The sequence below is a fragment of the Phodopus roborovskii genome, unplaced genomic scaffold (assembly GCF_943737965.1).
Source record: "Phodopus roborovskii unplaced genomic scaffold, PHOROB, whole genome shotgun sequence".
Taxonomy (NCBI): domain Eukaryota; kingdom Metazoa; phylum Chordata; class Mammalia; order Rodentia; family Cricetidae; genus Phodopus; species Phodopus roborovskii.
In genome coordinates, this window is record NW_026125391.1 from 4675703 (window position 1) to 4694348 (window position 18646).

The following is an 18646-nucleotide window of genomic DNA, read 5'->3' on the forward strand; positions in this document are numbered from 1 at the left end:
GACAATGGGACAACAAAAAGAGATCAAGGGGATACAGATTGGAAAGGAAGTAGCCAAAATACCATTGCTTGTAGGTGATATGATTGTATGCATAAGTGACCCCCAAAATTTTACCAGGGAATTTGGCACAGCCATATCTGATGGGAATGGCAAAACTCATAAGGCCAGCACAGCAGTTTGACAAAATCCTACAAAGCAGAGCCACATGATGTCTCCACCTATTACGTACTTGGGAGACATTTTATATTTGTACAATTTAGGGGTATCAGATTGATAAAAACATTCTTTTTATAATTATTATTTTTTTATTTTGCATGTTGATCCCAGTTCTGTCTCCTTCCCTCCCTCTTACCAGCTCTCCCCGCTCACATGTACCCTGACCACCCTCCCCTCCCATCACACCATCGCCACCCCAATTCCACATGTAGGGCAATGCCATCCAGGTGGAGTCATGTAAATCTGTCAAGTCTTTTGAAGTAGGTTTTAGGACTTCTCTCCTTTCTCTAGGTTAAGGCAGTATCCCTCCATGGGGGATGTGTCCACAAGGTCCTTTTGTGCACCAGGATTACATCCTGGTTCCACTGTCTGAGGTCCCTTAGACTGTTCAGTCCTTCTAGCTGAGACCCATATTCAGGGGGTCTGAGTCAGTCCCAAACTGGATTCTAAGCTATCAGTCTGGATAGATCCTACTTGTTCAGGTCAGCTGTCTGTATGTGTTTCTTCAACCTGGTCTTGTCCTCTCCCTCTGCATCTGGATTCTAGTTCGACTCAGTGTTTAGTTATGGGTGTTTGCTCGTTTTTTCAACAGGTACTAGATGAGGGCTCCATGATGGTGGATAAGTTAATTGCTGATCTCACTATCTGGGAAGGGCCTTTCTACAGTTGCTCAAATTGTTAATTGGTGGCAGTCTTGTAGGTCTCTAGACATTTCTTTAGGTTCAGTTTTCTGAACCAATACTGCTTCCTCTTTTATGTTTGTTCTCTCTCTCTTCCTCTCTCTCTCTCCCTCCCTCTCTCTCTCTCTCCTGTCTTCTATTCCTACCCTGACTCAATCTTCCTAGTTGCACATGCTTTCCTCTCATCCCCTTCACTTTCTCCTACTTCTCTCTCCATTCACTTCCCCCCCCCCCACTTCCCATGTGCTCTGGGGTACTTGTCCCTTTGTCCCTTCCCCACTCTGTGAGGGACTTTATATGAATGTCTTAGAATACACCTTGTATGCTAGTTCCTCTGGTTGTGTGAATTATAGGCTGGTGATCCTTTGCTCTAAGTCTAAAATCCATATATGAGTGAGTACATACCATGTTCCTCTTTTTGTGACTGGGTTACCTCATTCAGGATGGTTTCTTCAAGTGTCATCGACTTGCTTGCAAATTTCAAGATTCCATGATTTTCTTGCTACAGAGTAGTATTCCATTGTGTAGATGTGCCACATCTTCTTTATCCATTCTTCAGTTGAGGGGCATCTAGGTTGCTTCCAGGTTCTTGTTATTACAAATAATGCTGCTATCAACATACTTCAGCACATGTCTTTGTTGCATGGATGTAGATCATTTGGGTATATGCCTAAGAGGGGGATGCCGGGTCTTATGGTAAACTAATTCCAATTTTCCTGAGGAACTGCCATACTGATCTCCAAAATGGCTGTACAAGTTTGCATTCCCACTAGCAGTGGAGGAGTGTCCCCTTTCTCCACATCCTCTCCAGCATAAGTTGTCATTGGTGTTTCTAATTTAGTCTTTCTGGCAGGGGTAAGATGGTATCTCAAAGTTGTTTTGATTTGCATATCCCTGATAGCTGAGGATGTGAAACACTTCCTTAAATGTCTTTCAGCCTTTTTGATTTCCTCTACTGAGAGTTCTCTATTCAGTTCTGTACTCCATTTTAAATAAGGTTATTTGGTGTTTTGTTGACTAGTTTCTTGAATTCTTTGTATATTTTGGAGCTCAGTCCTTTGTCAGATAAAGGATTGGTAAAGATCTTTTCCCAGTCTGTGGGCTGCCATTTGGTCTTGTCAACTGTGTCCTTTGCCTTACAGAAGCTTCTAAATTTGAGGAGGTCCCATTTATTAATTGTTGATCTCAGTGTCTCTGCCCCTGGAGTTATGTTCAGGAAGTGATCTCCTATACCAATTTGTTCAAGGATACCTCCCACTTCTCTTCTAAGAGGTTCAGTGTGGCTGGATTTATGTTCATGCCTTTGATCCATTTGGACTTGAGTTTTGTGCATGGCAATAGATATGGGTCTATCTGAAGTCTTCTACACTCCATCATTCAATTGTGCCAGCACCATTTGTTGAAGATGCTTTCCTCTCCCCATTGTGTACTTTTAGGTGTTTTGTGGAAAATTAAGTGATCATATGATGGAGATGTCATTCTGTATATATGTTTTTCATACTGGTTAATGAATAAAGCACTGTTGGCCAATAGGAAAGGAAGATAGGAGGGACTAAGAGACAAGGAGGAAAGAGGAAGGAGGAAGGAGGTGTCAAGATGGGGATTCTGGAGAAAATAGGATGCCAGCCGGCTCTCCGGTAAAAGCACATGGAAATATTAGTTAACAAAATTCGGTTAATAATTAAGACAGAGCTAACCGATAAGAAACTAGTAACTGGCCAACAGCATTATATCAAAAACAGAGTGTGTGTTAACTGGGGCTGGTGTAAGGAAAAACCTTAATCCTTACAATCATAGATGTCTGGGTTTATATCAGGATTTTCGATTCGATTCCATTCATCTACCTGTCTATTTTTGTGCCAATACCAGGCTGTTTTCTAGATGATAGCTCTGTAGTAGAGCTTAAAGTCAGGAATGGTGATGCCTCCTGATGTTCTTTTATTGTACAGTGTTGTTTTTACTATCCTGGGTCTTTTGTTTTCCCATATAAAGTTGATTATTATCATTTCAAGATCAATGGAGAATTGTGCTGGGATTTTAATGGGGGATTGCATTGAATCTGTAGATTGCTTTTGGCAAGATTGGCATGTTTAATATATTTATCCTACCTATCCAAGAGCATGGGAGATCTTTCCATTTTCTGGTAACTTCTTTATTTTCTTTCTTTAAAGTTACAAAGTTCATATTATATAGGTCTTTAACTTGTTTGGTAAGCATTACCCCAAGATACTTTATGTTGTTTGTGGCTAGTGTAAAGGGTGATGTTTCTCTGATTTCTTTCTCAGCCTCTTTGTCGTTTGAATAATGTAGAGCTCATTTGCTGAAGGTGTTTATCAGCTGTAGGTGTTCCCTGGTAGAGTTTATTGGGTCACTTATGTAAACTATCATATCATGTGCAAAAAAAGACAGTTTGACTTCTTCCTTTCCAATTTGGATCCCCTTGATCTCCTTTTGTGGTCTTAAAGCTTTAGCTAGTACTTAAAGTACAATATTGAAGAGATATGGAGAGTCAGGGCAGCCTTGTCTTGTTCCTGATTTTAGAGGAATCGCCTTAAGCTTCTCTCCATTCAGTTTGATTTTGGCTGTTGGTTTGCTGTATATTTCTCTTATTATGTTTAGGTATGTTCCTGTTATCCCTGATCTCTCCAAGATCTTTATCATGAAAGGGTGTCAAATTTTGTTGAAGGCTTTTTCAGCATCTATGGAGATGATCATATAGTTTTTATGTTTTCGTTTGTTTATATGGTGGATCACGTTAATAGATTTTCCCATGTTAAACCATCACTGCAATCCAGGGATGAAGCCTACTTTGTCATGGTGGATGATTTCTCTGATGTATTTTTGGATTCGGTTTGCTAGTATTTTATTGAGTATTTTTGCATGGATGTTCATTAGGGATATTGATCTGTAGTTTTCTTTCTTAATTGTGTCTTTGTGAGGCTTGGGTACCAAGGTGATTGTGGCCTCATAGAAAAAGTTTGGTAATGAACCTTCTGTTTCTATTGTGTGATTTGAGGAGTATTAGTTCTTCCTTCCATTTCTGATAGAATTCTGAGCTGAATCCATCTGGCCCTGGCTTTTTTTTTTTTTTTTTTTTTTTGGGGTGGAAGGCTTCTATTTTGTTGGGGGTTATAAGTCTATTTAAGTTGTTTGTCTGTTATTGATTTAATTTTGGTAAGTGATAATTATCCAGAAATTTGTCCATATCCTTTGAATTTTCAAATTTTGTGGAATACAGGTTTTCAAATTACGAACTGAAAATTGTCTGGATTTCCTCTGTGTCTGTTGTTATGTTCCCGTTTTCTATTCTGATTTTCTTAATTTGCATGTTCTTTCTCTGCTTTTTCATTAGTTTGAATAGAGGTTTCTCTATCTTGTTGATTTTCTCAAAAGACCAACTCTTTGTTGCATTGATTTTTTAGTAATGCTTTCCTGGTTTTTATTTTGTTGATATTACCCGTCAAATTGATTATTTGAGAGGGTAAGAGGCAGGTAGGGAGGGATAGAGGGAGAGGGAACTGGGATTGACATGTAAGAAAATAAAGCACTGTGGCTTTTAGTAAGTCAGGTAGCAAGATTGTCTCTACCACCATGGCCTGGCTTATTTCCTTCACTCGCCTAACTCTTACATTCCCTGCTAGAACCTTTATCTTTATATGGGAATGTATTCTTCTCTGTCATTCTCTCCTAAATAAACTATGAAGTGTCCCATGTCTGATTCCTTCCATTGTTGTTCTTGCATATATCCATATTCAGACCATGCCCTCATCTGAGCTGGACTCTGGCAGGAATTCCTGTAGCTGATAAACACATTTAATGAAGTGGCTAGACACAAGATTAACTAAAACAAATCAATAGTCCTCCTATATAAGATAAAGAGGATGAAAAAAAGACCAGGGAAACAACACCCTTCACCATAGTAGCAAATAATATAATTTATCTTGGTATAACTCTATTCAAGAAAGTGAAAGACCTGTACATCTAGAACTTTAAGTCTATGAAGAAATTAGAGAAGGTATCAGAAGATGGAAAGATCTTCCATGCTCATAGATAGGTAGGATTAACATAAGAAAAAATGAAAAATAGCCATCTAACCAAAAGCAATCTACAGATCTAGTGCAATGTCCATTAAATTCCAACATAATTCTTTGCAGACCTTGAAAGAACAATACTCAGTGTTCCATGGAAAAGCAACAAAGCAAAACAAAACCAACCAACAAAACAAAAAACAGTGGGATGGCTAAAACAATTCTGTACAATAAAAGAATTCCAGAGGTATCACTATCTGATTCCTATCTCTCCTTCAGCATTTTAGTATAAAACCCCATGTTTTTCGTGCAAAAACAGACAAGTGGATCAATAGACTAGAACAGGAGATCCAGAGTATATCCACACACATGTGGATACCCGGTTTTCTGAAAAGAAACCAAAATAATAGAATTACAAAAAGAAAGAATCTTCAACAAATGGTACTGGTTTAACTGGATGTTAGCATGTTGAAAAATGCAAATACATTTAAATCCATTACCCTGTGCAAAACTCAAGTCCAATAACTCAACATCAAATAACTCAACATATACCCAGATACACTTAACCTAACAGAAGACAAAGTGGGGGATAGTCTTGAATATATTGGCACAGGAGACAACTTCCTGAACAGTACACTATTAACACAGACACTATGATCTACAATTAATAAATGGGACCTCCTGATACTAAAAAGCAACCTACAGAATGAGAAAAAAATCTCTACCAACTCTATGTCAGACAGAGGTTTGATTTCCAAAATATATAAAGAACTCAAGAAACTAGGGAAAAAAAAAAAAAACAAAAACCAAATAATCCAATTTAAAAATGGGGTATAGATCTAAACAGAGAATTTTCAACAGAGAAATCCCACCCTCCCATGCCCTCCAACCACCCTCCCCTCCCATCCTTCCCCACTCCACATGTACCGTAATACCTTCCAGGAGGGTTCATCTAAATCTGTCAAGTCATTTGGAGTAGGGACTAGGCAATCCCTCCTGTCTCTAGGTTAATGGAGTATCCCTCCACAGGAAATGTGCTCCCAAAGTCCTTTTGTGCACCAGGTATACATCCTGGTTCCACTGTCTGAGATCCCTTTAGTCTGCCAAGGCCTTCAAACTGACCCCCATGTTCAGGGAGTCTGAGTCAGTCCCATGTTGGATTCCCAGCTATGAGTCTTGGGGCCCATTTGCTCCTACTTGTTTAGGTCACCTGTCTCTATGTGTTTCTGTAGCCTGGTCTTGTCTTCACTCTCTGCATCTGGATTCCAATTTGGCTCAGTGTCCAGTTGTGGGTGTCTGCCTCTGTTTCCATCAGCTACAAGATGAGGGCTCTATGATGGTGGGTGGATAAGTCAGTCATCAATCTCATTATGAAGAAAGAGCATTTATGGTAGCCTTTCCACTGTTGCTCAAATTGTTAGTTGGGATCAGTCTTGTAGGTCACTAGACATTTCTCTAGAATCAGTTTTCTCTTATATCAGTTTTCTCTATAAAGGCTTCCTCTTTTATGGTCTCTCTCTCTCTTTCTCTCTCTCTCTTCTCTCATCTATTCCTCCCCTGACTCAATCCCATGTGCTTTCCTTTCCTCCCCTTCTCTTTCTCCTAGATCCCTTTTCACTCACTGCCCCCCCCACGAACATTATGCTCAGGAGATCTTGTCCCTTTCCTCTTCTGTGAGGGGCCTTATATGAACCTCCTAGAATCCTCTTGTATCCTAGTTTCTCTGGCGTTGTGAATTATAGGCTGGTGATTCTTTGTTCTAGGTTTAAAATACATATATGAGTGAGTGTACATGCCATGTTCCTCTTTTTTGTGACTGGGTTACTGCATTCAGGATGGTTGCTTGAAGTTCCATCCATTTGCCTGCAAATTTCAAGATTCTATTGTTTTTTTTTTTTTTTTTTTTTTTTTGCCACAGAGCAGTAGCACAGACACTGAGATTGACAATTAATAAATGGGACCTCCTCCAACTAAGAAGCTTCTGTAAGGCAAAGTACACAGTTGACAAGACAAAATGGCAGCACATAGACTAGGAACAGATCTTCCCTAATCCTACATTTGACAGAGGGCTTATCTCCAAAATATACAAAGAACTCAAGAAACTAGTCAACATAACACCAAATAACCCTATTAAAAATGGGGTACAGAACTGAATAGAGAACTCTCAATAGAGGAAATAAAAAAGGATGAAAGACACTTGAGAAATTGCTCAACATCCTTAGCTATCAGGGAAATGTAAATCAAAACAACTCTGAGATACCATCTCACTCATGCCAGAATAGCTAAAATTAGAAACACCAATGACAACTTATGCTTGAGAGGATGTCTAGAAAGGTGAACACCCCTTCACTGCTGGTGGGAGTAAAAACTCCTACAGCCATTTTGGAGATCAGTATGGTGGTTCCTTAGGAAAATGGGAATCAGTCTACCACAAGACCTCACAATCCCCCTCTTAGGCATATACCCAAATAATCTTCATCCATGCAACAAGCACATCCATGGACATGTGCTCAACTATGTTCATAGCAGCATTATTTGTAATAGCAAGAACCTGGAAGCAATCTAGATGCCCCTTAACTGAAGAATGGATAAAGAAGATGTGTCACATTCATACAAAAGTGTTGACCATTTTTATTCTCAGCACTAGGGAACCACCCGGCCCAGGTCTGTGCAGGTCCTGTGCATTCTGCTACAGTCTCTTTAATTCCTATGTGTATAGGAGGTCTTGTTTCCTTGGTGATCACCATTCCCTCTAGGTCTTATAACCTTTCTGCCTTCCCTTCTGCAGGATTATCTGTGCTGGGAATGGAGTGAATTGATGGAGGCATCTTGTTTAGCTGGATTTTACTACTGCAAAGAAACACCATGACTGAAAAGCAACTTGGAGGGAAAAGGGTTTATTTGCATTAAACTTCCCTATCACTATTCATCATCAAATGAAGGCAGATTGGGAATTCAAACAGCTAGAACCAGAAGGTAATAGCTGATGTAGAGGCCATGGAGGCGTGCTGCTTACTGGCTTGCTTGATGTGGCTTGCTAAGACTGTTTTCTTATAGAACTGAGAACTAACTGTTTAGGGATGGAACTACCCACCATAATTTTCATGCTTCCGTATTGATTACTAATTGAGAAAATGCTTTAAAGCTGGATCTCATGGAGGCAGTTCCTCAACTGAGGCTCCTTCCTCTTTAATGACTCACTTGTGTTAAGGAAGCTTCAGTCCTGCCCAGTCCTATAGCTGTTTAGTCCCAAATAAACACACAGAGGTTAACTTTTTGGCTGATGGTTCAGGCTTCTCATTGGCTAGCTCTCTCTTAATTATTAACCAATTTCTATTAATCTATATGTTTCCATACAGTATTGGGTTATCAGAGAATGACTGGGTGAACTACCTTCCTGGTAGCTACATCGTGTCTCCTGCAGACTGCTTCCCTGCATTTCCTCTTCCCAGAATTTTCCTAGTCTGGTAGTTACACCTATACTTCTTACCTGGCTACTGGCCATTCAGCATTTATTTATCAACCAATAAGAGAAACATATATTTGTAGCATACAGGAGGACATTCCCCCATCAGATGTATCCCATGTCCTGAACTGGAAGCTTCATTTGGTGACAAAAGATTTCTGGTTGGAGTTTAATCTCTGCAGTTATTTGGCAATTTCACTTAGAATACATATATATCCATATACCCCTTAGTTTTAGCTGTCCCTTTCATATTCCCACCTATTCCCCTTCATTTCCCCTCCCCATTTAATCCTCCTGTTCCAGCCCTCCTACCCATCCATAGCTACTACAATCCATATAACCACAAAGGTTTGGTATAGAATAAGGGTCCAGCGAGGCAGTGTAAATCTTTCTAAGAAAATATGGAATGAGAATAAAGCAATTGCAGCTAAGAAAGTAAGAGAAATGATTAAATATATGCCTCGTAGAAGGCATTTTCAAAACTCTAGCATTTTTTGAAACTGTAAAACAGTGTAGTTGCCAGGACTTTTGGGATTTCTCAAGAAACTTTAGAGCTAATTTCAAAACAGTCCAGTAATCCTATATTCAGGTATATGCCTATAATAATGAAAGTAGGGCTCAAACAAATGCTTGCACACCCATATTCATTGAGCCATTGCCCTAATAACCAAACAGTGGAGACAACTCAAATGTCCATCATCCCATGAGTAGAAAAAAATGTGGTATGCACATACAATGAAATATTATTAAGTTTCAAATGGAATTGAATTTTGGAATATTCTATTTACCTGGAAAACTTTATATTAAGTAAACCTGGCCTGATACCAAAAGTGTGCTATCACTAATATGAGGTATCAGGAATAGCCAAATTTAGAGACAGATGGAAGAAGTAGAGACTGAGATGTGTGGTTCTGGATGAGAAATGGAACCTGTAATCTTAGGTGTTTAAATACTTGGTCTACAATTAGTGATTTTGTTTTGGGAGGTTTAGGTAATATGGCCTTGTAGAAGGAAGTCTGGGAATGGGCTTTGTGAATGAAATGAAACCCTTCTGTCACTGCTTCCAATTCATTCCTTTTGCTTGATGTTTATAGTACAAGATGTGAAATACATCTGCTGTTCCTGTCACCATGTTTTCTGCTTGCTACCATGCTTCCCTACAAATGATGGACTAATTAGTCTGGAATTGAAAGCTGAGCAAACTCTTTCTTCCATGGTTACCTTGGCCATGGTGTTTTATTACATCAACAGAAATGTAAGTAATCCAGGTAGAGATATTGTTTAATGGCCACTGTGTTTCTATAAGGGATAACGTAAGATTCCTGAACAAGTTTAGTAGTGACATAGGTTTAACAATCACAATCAGGTTGTTAAGGTAGCACATTCTATATTGTGTATATTTTATGACAATACAAAGGCATTATGACCAAATATTTCTATGAGATTTACTTAATAAAAACATGACTATTTCTCCTTTTATTTATTCAGCTTATACAATGGCAAGTATGTAGGTAGAGTTTTCCAGGCCTTGTAGTCACTTTCCAAATAACTTCAAGATTATTATTATTATTGTTATCATTATTATTAATTATAATTTTCCAGCCAAAAGCTCAGGCTTTTACTAGCTTACTCTGACATTTAAATTAATGCACATTTCTTATCTATGCTTTGTCATGTGGTTTGATACATTTTTTTTTTCAGTTTGTCATGCCCATCTTACTTCGCCTTGCATCTGTTGGTCTCTCCAGACTTTCTTTGTCTTTTCCCTTCCCAGTCCTTAGTTTGATTGTCCCTCCTCTACTTCCTGCCTGGCTAGTGGCCAATTAGCTTTTTATTAGCAAAGATAGCAACACATTTTCCCACTGTACAGGAATAGGCCCACAACACAAGTACTTAAGCTTTGTTAGTGCATTTTTGAGTTATAAAATATTTCAATAAACTAATTTGTAATTTGTTAAGACATTTCAAAGATGAAAACTAAAGGCTAATTTTATATGTGAATATGGGAATGCTAATACCAATTAATTTCAAATATGATCTGGAATTTTATCTAAGATTTATTATGACTAACATGGAATCAATAATAACATGTGAGATAGAAGAGATTAAATCCTCTTTCTGATTAATGATCTTATATATTTAAAAATTTAAGACCTGTCACATAAGAAGTAAAATAATTTTATAGATAAATATATGATGTAATAAATGAGTAATAAATGTAATAACCAGAAGTTAAAACTAAGAATGAAAATGAAGGATTCCATTAAAATACCAATGTAGGTAAACAATTTTTGTAACTGTACTGTGAAAAATGTTAGACCAACTGTGGTTCATGAGCCCAACACTTTATCTTTCCACTCAATCTCCATGTCCACACAGAAACTTCACCTTGCTGCTTGGAACACAACTTTAGTTTTTTAGAAAAGTTTATTTTATTTAAATTTCTTTGGATTTCTTTTGTGAACATGAATATTTTTCTTGCCTGTATGTTTATGCACAAGAAGGTCCAAGAAGGTGCTAGTACTCCTGGAACTGGAGTTTATGGATGGTATAAACCACGGTGTAAGTGCTAGGAACTGAACTAAGGTTGTCTCCAAGAAAAACAAGTAACTTTGAGTAATCTCTCAGCTCCAATTTATTTTCTTTTCAACTATGTGCATTTATCTCTTTGGAGCATGTGTTGGCATAGGTTTATGCACCTGAGTGCAAGTGTCTTCAGAACCCACAAGGGGAATCAGCCTGCAATTGGAATTACAGTTGGTTGTGAGCTTCTTCATTATAACCTAGCTCAAGTCCTTATATGAGAAATATAGACTCCTAACTACTGATCTAACTCTACTTGGAGAACAACTTGAACAGTATATGTTTAGTTCAATCCCCTTTCTACACTCATCAAAAGAGAGAGACTCTAACAGTATTTCCCTCTTTTTTATTAGCAAAACCAAACAAAAAACATACAACCAAAAAAATTGAGAGGCAGAAATTATATACACAGCTCATTCTGAATTAATTCTCAGAAGATTTGAAGCCACTTTAAGTTCCCCTGACAGCTGGCTATAGTATAGTTAAGTGTTACCATTTTTATATAATAATGGCATATGCACTTAATGGAACACATAATTTTGCAAAGATTTATTAACCTTTCTTGTTTATTTAATTTTCTGTTTCCTTTGGAAAAGATTTTGCATACTCCCTGATTTCTTGCTGAAGATCTCATAAGCTCACTTGAAACATGTATCCCTGTTGAAATATTCGTCATCATATGATTTGCTAATCTGCAAAATCCAGTCACATTATCAAGTACAAATTGTCTAATACAAACTTCTCTAGAAGGCATAATACTTGGGGTTGGGAAATGTGTGTGTACTCTCTGTGTGTCCAGGCAGCCAAAGGAAAAGAACCCATCAGGGCTACTCTGTAGGTCCTTCAAGTTTCTGGTTAATTGGTAAGAGTTTCATATTTGTAGCTCTTTCCATAATTTTGTTTCTCTATTCTTCAGTATTGTATTTGACTTACAATCCTCAACGTAACATGATGCCCAGGTTTCCAGTCTTCATGGACATCTATCCACTCACTGCCATGCCTGGATGGGTGTTATATATTCTGCACATATATTCTATATGTAGATACATAGATATCTACATATAGAAATCTAGAATAAGGGTTTGGGATTTCATTTGTTGGTTTGATGTATCATCAGTAGAGGCAGTAGTGTTATAAAATCTAATTTTTCTGTCTTTTTATCAGCTGTTCTGGCATTTATTTTTCTAGTGCATTTTGAATAGTTAAATTCTTCACTGAAACTTTGGAATCAGTTATTCTTAGGCCTCTGTGGTATAATATGGGAGGAATGAGGGCTAGCCTCTGAAAATTAAAACATTTTCCCCAAGAGAGATAGGCCCTCCTGAATTCTGCCACCCTCTGTGTAGGTAATGCGTTTTCTTCATCTTATTATGTGTTTATTATAAGTGTAAAAGCAAATCTTCAAGAGAAGCTGAATTTAGTAATATGTCACATTGGAATAGTCAGCATGAATTCACAGTCTTAAAAGACTTATTTTCTAGATATGACATTATTATAAATGGCCTAACAGCAGGGGCACTACTCTAATTTTTTAGAAACCCACTTGTGCACCCGTAGCACACAAATTTTGATCCCTAATTGGTAGTTGTCTTTAGGACTCAAACAGACAAAGAGATGAATTGAAAGTAACCTGTCATTGACCAGAAATCAAGGCTGCTTCTTGAAACATCAGGGGTATAGCTTTAATGGCAAAAGAGTCATCAAATAATATTGGTAATAATGTGAACAGTTAACCTGGAGCAGAATGTAAAGTTTGAGTTCACAGTGACTGCCAAAAAAACAAAAAGCAAAGAGTACTGGTACTATGACAAGGAATAGGCCTCATGCAATCTTCTGGAATTTACTCAGGTAGGAAAACACTGAAATACAATATTTCCTTCTCTTTGTTTGGCACGTTTAGTACATATACACAGTTGTAATTGTGTAAGAATAAAGGGGCTGGAGTATGTAGATGAACAGGATTTCTGCATCTTGATGTGGACCTTCTTCCTTCAGAAATGACCAAGAAAGGAAGGATGCATTAAATGGCAATGGGACCTTTGCTATTAATGATGAGGTATGTTAATCATAGTTTATCAAAGTTGATTACAAACAGGTGTACACAGGGACAACTATAAAACAAAATGTTCCATAATTATATGTGGACCAAAATAATCCACAGAGACCAGAATACAACAATTCCATCCTTTACTTCCTAGGAGATGAAACTAGTGATGAACAACTTTTAAGTTTCATACTAATTTGTGAATAATATACTAAAGGTAATGTTACTACCCAGGTTAATGTATCACAGTTCAAGGCCAAGGCTGGTTCTTGGTTATGAGAACCCATAAATGGCAAGTCTTGGAAACATAAGCTTTAATAACGTAGTGATGTGTAGAGATTATAATAATGAAAACATCTGATATAAAAACATTAGCTCTGTTATAGAAAGTAAAATTTGATTCATATTGGACCGTACTACCAAATTTTACTCTGTAAATGTAAATGAAGCAAGTAGTCACTTAGATTTTAGTAGTTTTTATAATTAGCATACAAAGTAATGAGTTTCACTATGCATTTTCATACACTTGTGTCATTATGTTGTTCTTATTCAACTACCTCTCCCATTCATCACCCCCTTGCATATCCTCTGTCCCCATCTTTTATGACACCTACCTTCTCCCAAAAGTCTCTGTCACTTTCATATCACATGTATTCCATTTCTTCCTTTTTTCCTCCACTATCCCCTTTCTGCTATTATGATCTATGGATACTCACAAGTGCATTCACACACAAACACTACACACTTACACACATGCACACACATGTACCACATTCACACACAGCACACACACAAACACATGCACACACACACACACACACACACACACACACACAAGCAACCATGTTCACAAATACTCCATGAGGATTTAAATTTATATTCAAATATGAGAGAATACATGTGATATTTAGGTTAGCTTATTTTGATTAACATAATGCTCTCCAGTTGTATCCATTTTTTCTTTTGACTTAATAAAATCCCATTGTGCATGTATATCACATTTTCCAAGTTCATGATAGAATTAGGTACTTTGAGATTGACATTTTGTTTCTAAATCTGTAATAAAAGGATTTTAAAAAATTGTGGGGAGGTTATAAATATTGGTTCTGGCAAAGTTTCACAAACTTTGGGAAAATATCAGAAAACTTCAAACACAAAGTTATAAAAATAAGAATTATTTTAATGTTTCTCCCTTATTATTATTATTAACAGATTTTGCAACCAGGCTTACCCTTGGGCATTTACTCTCTTCTGAATCCTTGACTCCTTATTTAATTTTAATTTTAAATATTTAAAATTAATATGATGTTCAAATCTTCAAAAGAATCAGTCACACAAATTACTAATTTTGGTTTAAAATGTTTAAAGCATTTTAATTAATCAAATTTCTAGTCAATAATTAAAGTCCAGAAAAATTAATTTTCCATTAGTTGTCATGTTGATCTGTGGGTTTAATATAGTCAGCATGGAATAAAATTAATATTGGTATTGATTTGAAATGATTCTTGAGATGTTAACTGTGGCAAAAAATTATTTTATCTCTTTCTGATTTTGTGTCTTCTGTGGGGCAAAGTTTTCTTCTATCTGTGTTGAAAGCTGAGGCAGACTTCTTGAAGTTCAGACAACTTCATGTTAACAATTAAAATGTCCAATCACTTGTATTGATCAGATCTTTCATTTCAAAGTTGATATTTCTTCCTATTCCCAACTTGAGCCTGCTGTTAGCAGAAAACTAGGAATGAGGAAAAGAGGTGGTTGAGTACTTTCCTTGATATTTCCAACATTTCTGATCACCTTGTGAACAAGGTAGAGGGAGGAAGGCAACAAAGTTTAATTGACTAATGCTGTCATTAGCTGGCATCATGTACTCTTCTTAGACTCCATGGATATTTGAAGTGGAATATTCTTTTAAGGGTCCTTTAGAAGTTATCCCTTTTCTTGATTGTTTTCTTTTGGCTCTAGTGAGTACATTTTTATTTTGGATTACTTCTGTCCAAGACCATTGACATTTATTGATATCTTTAAATTCTCTTTAAATTGTAAGCAAACGTTATTATTGTTCTTTGTTGGAACTTAATGTGGTTACACACTACATCTCCTGATTATGTCCTCAATTTGGGGTTATAGAAAGTACCTGCATATTTTTTTTCCCAGCTAAATCTGGATCTTGAAGAGAACCTACCTTTTTTTTGGCTTCATTTTGAAAATAGTGATCCACCCTTCTCATTCTGTTGATTTCTTAAGTGTCCACCACTGTCACATGACTTGTGATAGTCAGGAAGGTACTTCTGTGCTGGGTGTGATATAGAACTGCCCAGAAAAATCTTCCTTTTCAATTTTTGTTTCAAAATTAATTCTTGATCTCCTTAACACTTCAAATTTATGTTGTGAAAGGAGAGATAACCATTATCTAGAAGCATCTTTTCAAGTATGATGAGACCCACAGTTAAGATTTCAGTGCCTGGGGGGACTCAAGGATGGAGTGGATTGAATATTCCCTCATTCCAAAACCCCAATGATTATTTAGCATTCTCTATTTTTTGAATTAAAATTTTATAGATGAATGCCAACATGACAAAATTCAAAATCATTTAGGAGACAAGCTCTGGACATGCCTTTGAGGGATTGCCTATAGTAATTTCTTGGAGGTGATAGAATTTCTCTGAATGTAACTGCATCATTCCATAAAAAGGAGAAATCAAAGAAATCACTGGACTGATAGTTTCAAGGAGATGTTACCCATAGTCTCAGGCCTTTGAACACGTGGTCCCCAATTGATGGTACAGTTTGGGGGGGTTTGGAGGTGTGTCCTTTTAGAGAAAGTATCACTGGAGATTTAAAGACTTGTGACATTTTGAGTTTGCTCTCCCATTTTTGTGCAAGAGGTGAGCCCTTGGCTTCCTGTTCTGCCTCCCACGCCTTCACTCGACCATCATATTCTCTAACCTTCTGGAACTATAAGCACAAATATAACATTTTATTATAGCAATAGAAAAGTAACTGAGGTAACTAGTCTCTGTACTTCCTGACTATGTCTACAATGTTACAAGTTGCTTCACACCTCTTCCATAAAGCTTCCTCCTTATGTTATAGCCCTTAAAATGCTAACCAAAATAAATCATTTTGTTATGTTTCAATTCTACGTATTCAAGTATAGTGTGATTGATAATTCTTCTCAGTTTAGGGTAAAGATAACTTTGTCCTGGTGGCTATGACAGCTAACAGAGCAGAAAAGTAATTGGGTAGCTGTATCTATTATAATAGTAATGGAGTTAACAATCCCTAATAGAAGAAAGGGAGGAGAAGGATCATAATACCCACACAAGAGAGAATCCATCTATTACCTCTTCTGTCCAACCCTGGCTACTAGTGATCTTGGGAAATACTAGTGTTCAGAAGAAGTGGAGGTTAGCTTAAAGTGAGATTCTATGATGTGGATTCCCTGAGTTTGTCATCTAGTATGAGTTGGGACTTCCTAATAATGTGTTTGTATTGGGGTTGCCATGTGTCTAACCTCTCACACATAAACCCCATAAACTCACTGTTTCAACAAGTTGAACTTAAACGGATTAGTATTTTACTCTGTTATTGGTGATCTGTCTGGGGTAAATAGACCTTTGGCCATGTTCTCCTCAGAAAAGTTAACACAACACTATCTTTAAGATGTTTTTGTCATGAATTTAACATGAAAAAAAATAACTAACACACTATGCTTTTCCTTATACATGCATATCTATGATAAGGCCTAATTTTTTAAATCAGATAAGTAGCCTATTAACTTTGATAAATAATAAACAAATAGTTTTACCATGATGTTAGAGTAGAAATAAAAACCCATTGAGAAAAAACTTTTTATCAAGAGAGTAGACTCTCTGGCTTATGTGGGGACACAGAGTTCAGATGGGCCAAGTCAGTTACTTGTCCGAAAGACCACCCGTAGGAAGAAAGGTTTATCCTAACTCAAACAAGAGCAGTAGGCAGAATAATTATTCTTCTAACGAGAAACTCTACTTTTCCTCTCCCAAATTTCCACCCCTTAGTGAGTTCCCAAGAACCACATCATGTGCATCTGTGTCAACCCACCTTTCTGTGAGGACAGATTCAGAAAGGCACAACTTTTCTTTATTCCTCTTTATTTGGGGTAATTTTCCTGCTACTTGAGGCTTCTTTACTCTTTTTCTAATGCTTCATTCATTTCTCTCTACATGGCTGACCCACACACCAGCCTAAATGGCATAACTTTTGGTCCTTCTCTATTCCATTCTCCCTTTCTATACAGCTGCTGAGATTTATAGCTTGTGTACCCTGTGGGTTTTCTTCTAAACTCTAATAAAATTGTTGTTTAGCTTCCATTTGAGCCCATTTGTATATCCCTTTACTAATGAGATCAAGAACCCCTGGAGTGTACCCCAGTTTACCCTGTCTTAATAATAAAATGTATAATTTCAAGGACTGTGTACTTTTTGAATTTTCTATTTTAGGTGTACTGCCTGTAGTTGATCATGGATTACTCAATCCTCAGAATGTGAATCTAAAGAAAGAAGGTCACATGGTGAAATGCCTGAATGAGACTTTATCTTAATGTTCCATTAGTTTTGTCTTTTATAATTACAATTAATTTACCACTGCTGGGGAATCAAGTCAGAACTACTTAGCTTTTTATTGGTGGAGGGAATCATAGGTTTTGCATGTTAATTAACAGCACAGAAGTACGTTTGTCTTCTTATGTCTATAATGGAAATCTCAGCTTGAAACCTTAGCACCTTTATTATTAGAAAGGATCCCCGAGGTATCAGGTACTATTTTGTTCATTTTCAACGGCATTCAATGGCACCAAGTGAATTGTATTTACTTGAAACAACTTTAAGTCAATGTTTAACAACTTTTATTTTTGAGTTATCTTTTTCAGTAATTTAATTGATCCTGAATATTTCTAGTCTCAAGTTCAAATAAACTTCATTAGGACTGTGATAGTCTCATGTGTCAACATCTTAAATAAAGAATAAAATTCATCTATTGGAACACATTTAGAGCTATAATTTTTCTTTCATGCCAAGCTGGAGACTTACAAAATGAGTGATGGGCATACCCTCATCACAGCTTCATGAGATTTTCTGAGATCATTCTCCTATTGCGGTTTAATAAGGATCAGGATAAACGAATAGGCCGAATAACTTACAACCTAGACAGACGAACACCAGCAGGTTTACCGGGATGCTCTCCTCTCTGAATCTTGCCAGAGAGCTTTCCCTGGCTCCTCCTTAGACCTAGTTCCATAGGTCACCTCCACCCCTGGCTCCACCCCCAATGGGAGTGGTCAGTGCTACAGAAGGAGACAAAGTGAGTATTCCACTACATTCTCCAATATAATTCTATTCAGAAGGTGAGTGCCCACAAAAATATTCTTTTCTTTTTTGAGTGTTTGAGAGATAGAGCAGAGTCCAATCTGCTTAAATACTGCCTTAATATTTTTCCTAGTCAGTTATATTAACATTAAAAACTGTTTACCTTCTTTTCTGACTTTGTTCTTAGATTTTATTGATATTTCTAACTTGTTTAATAGTACATTTTGAAGATGGAAGTTTTCATAGAATGAGTGGTGATGAACATAGGAGACAGTATCTTGAGA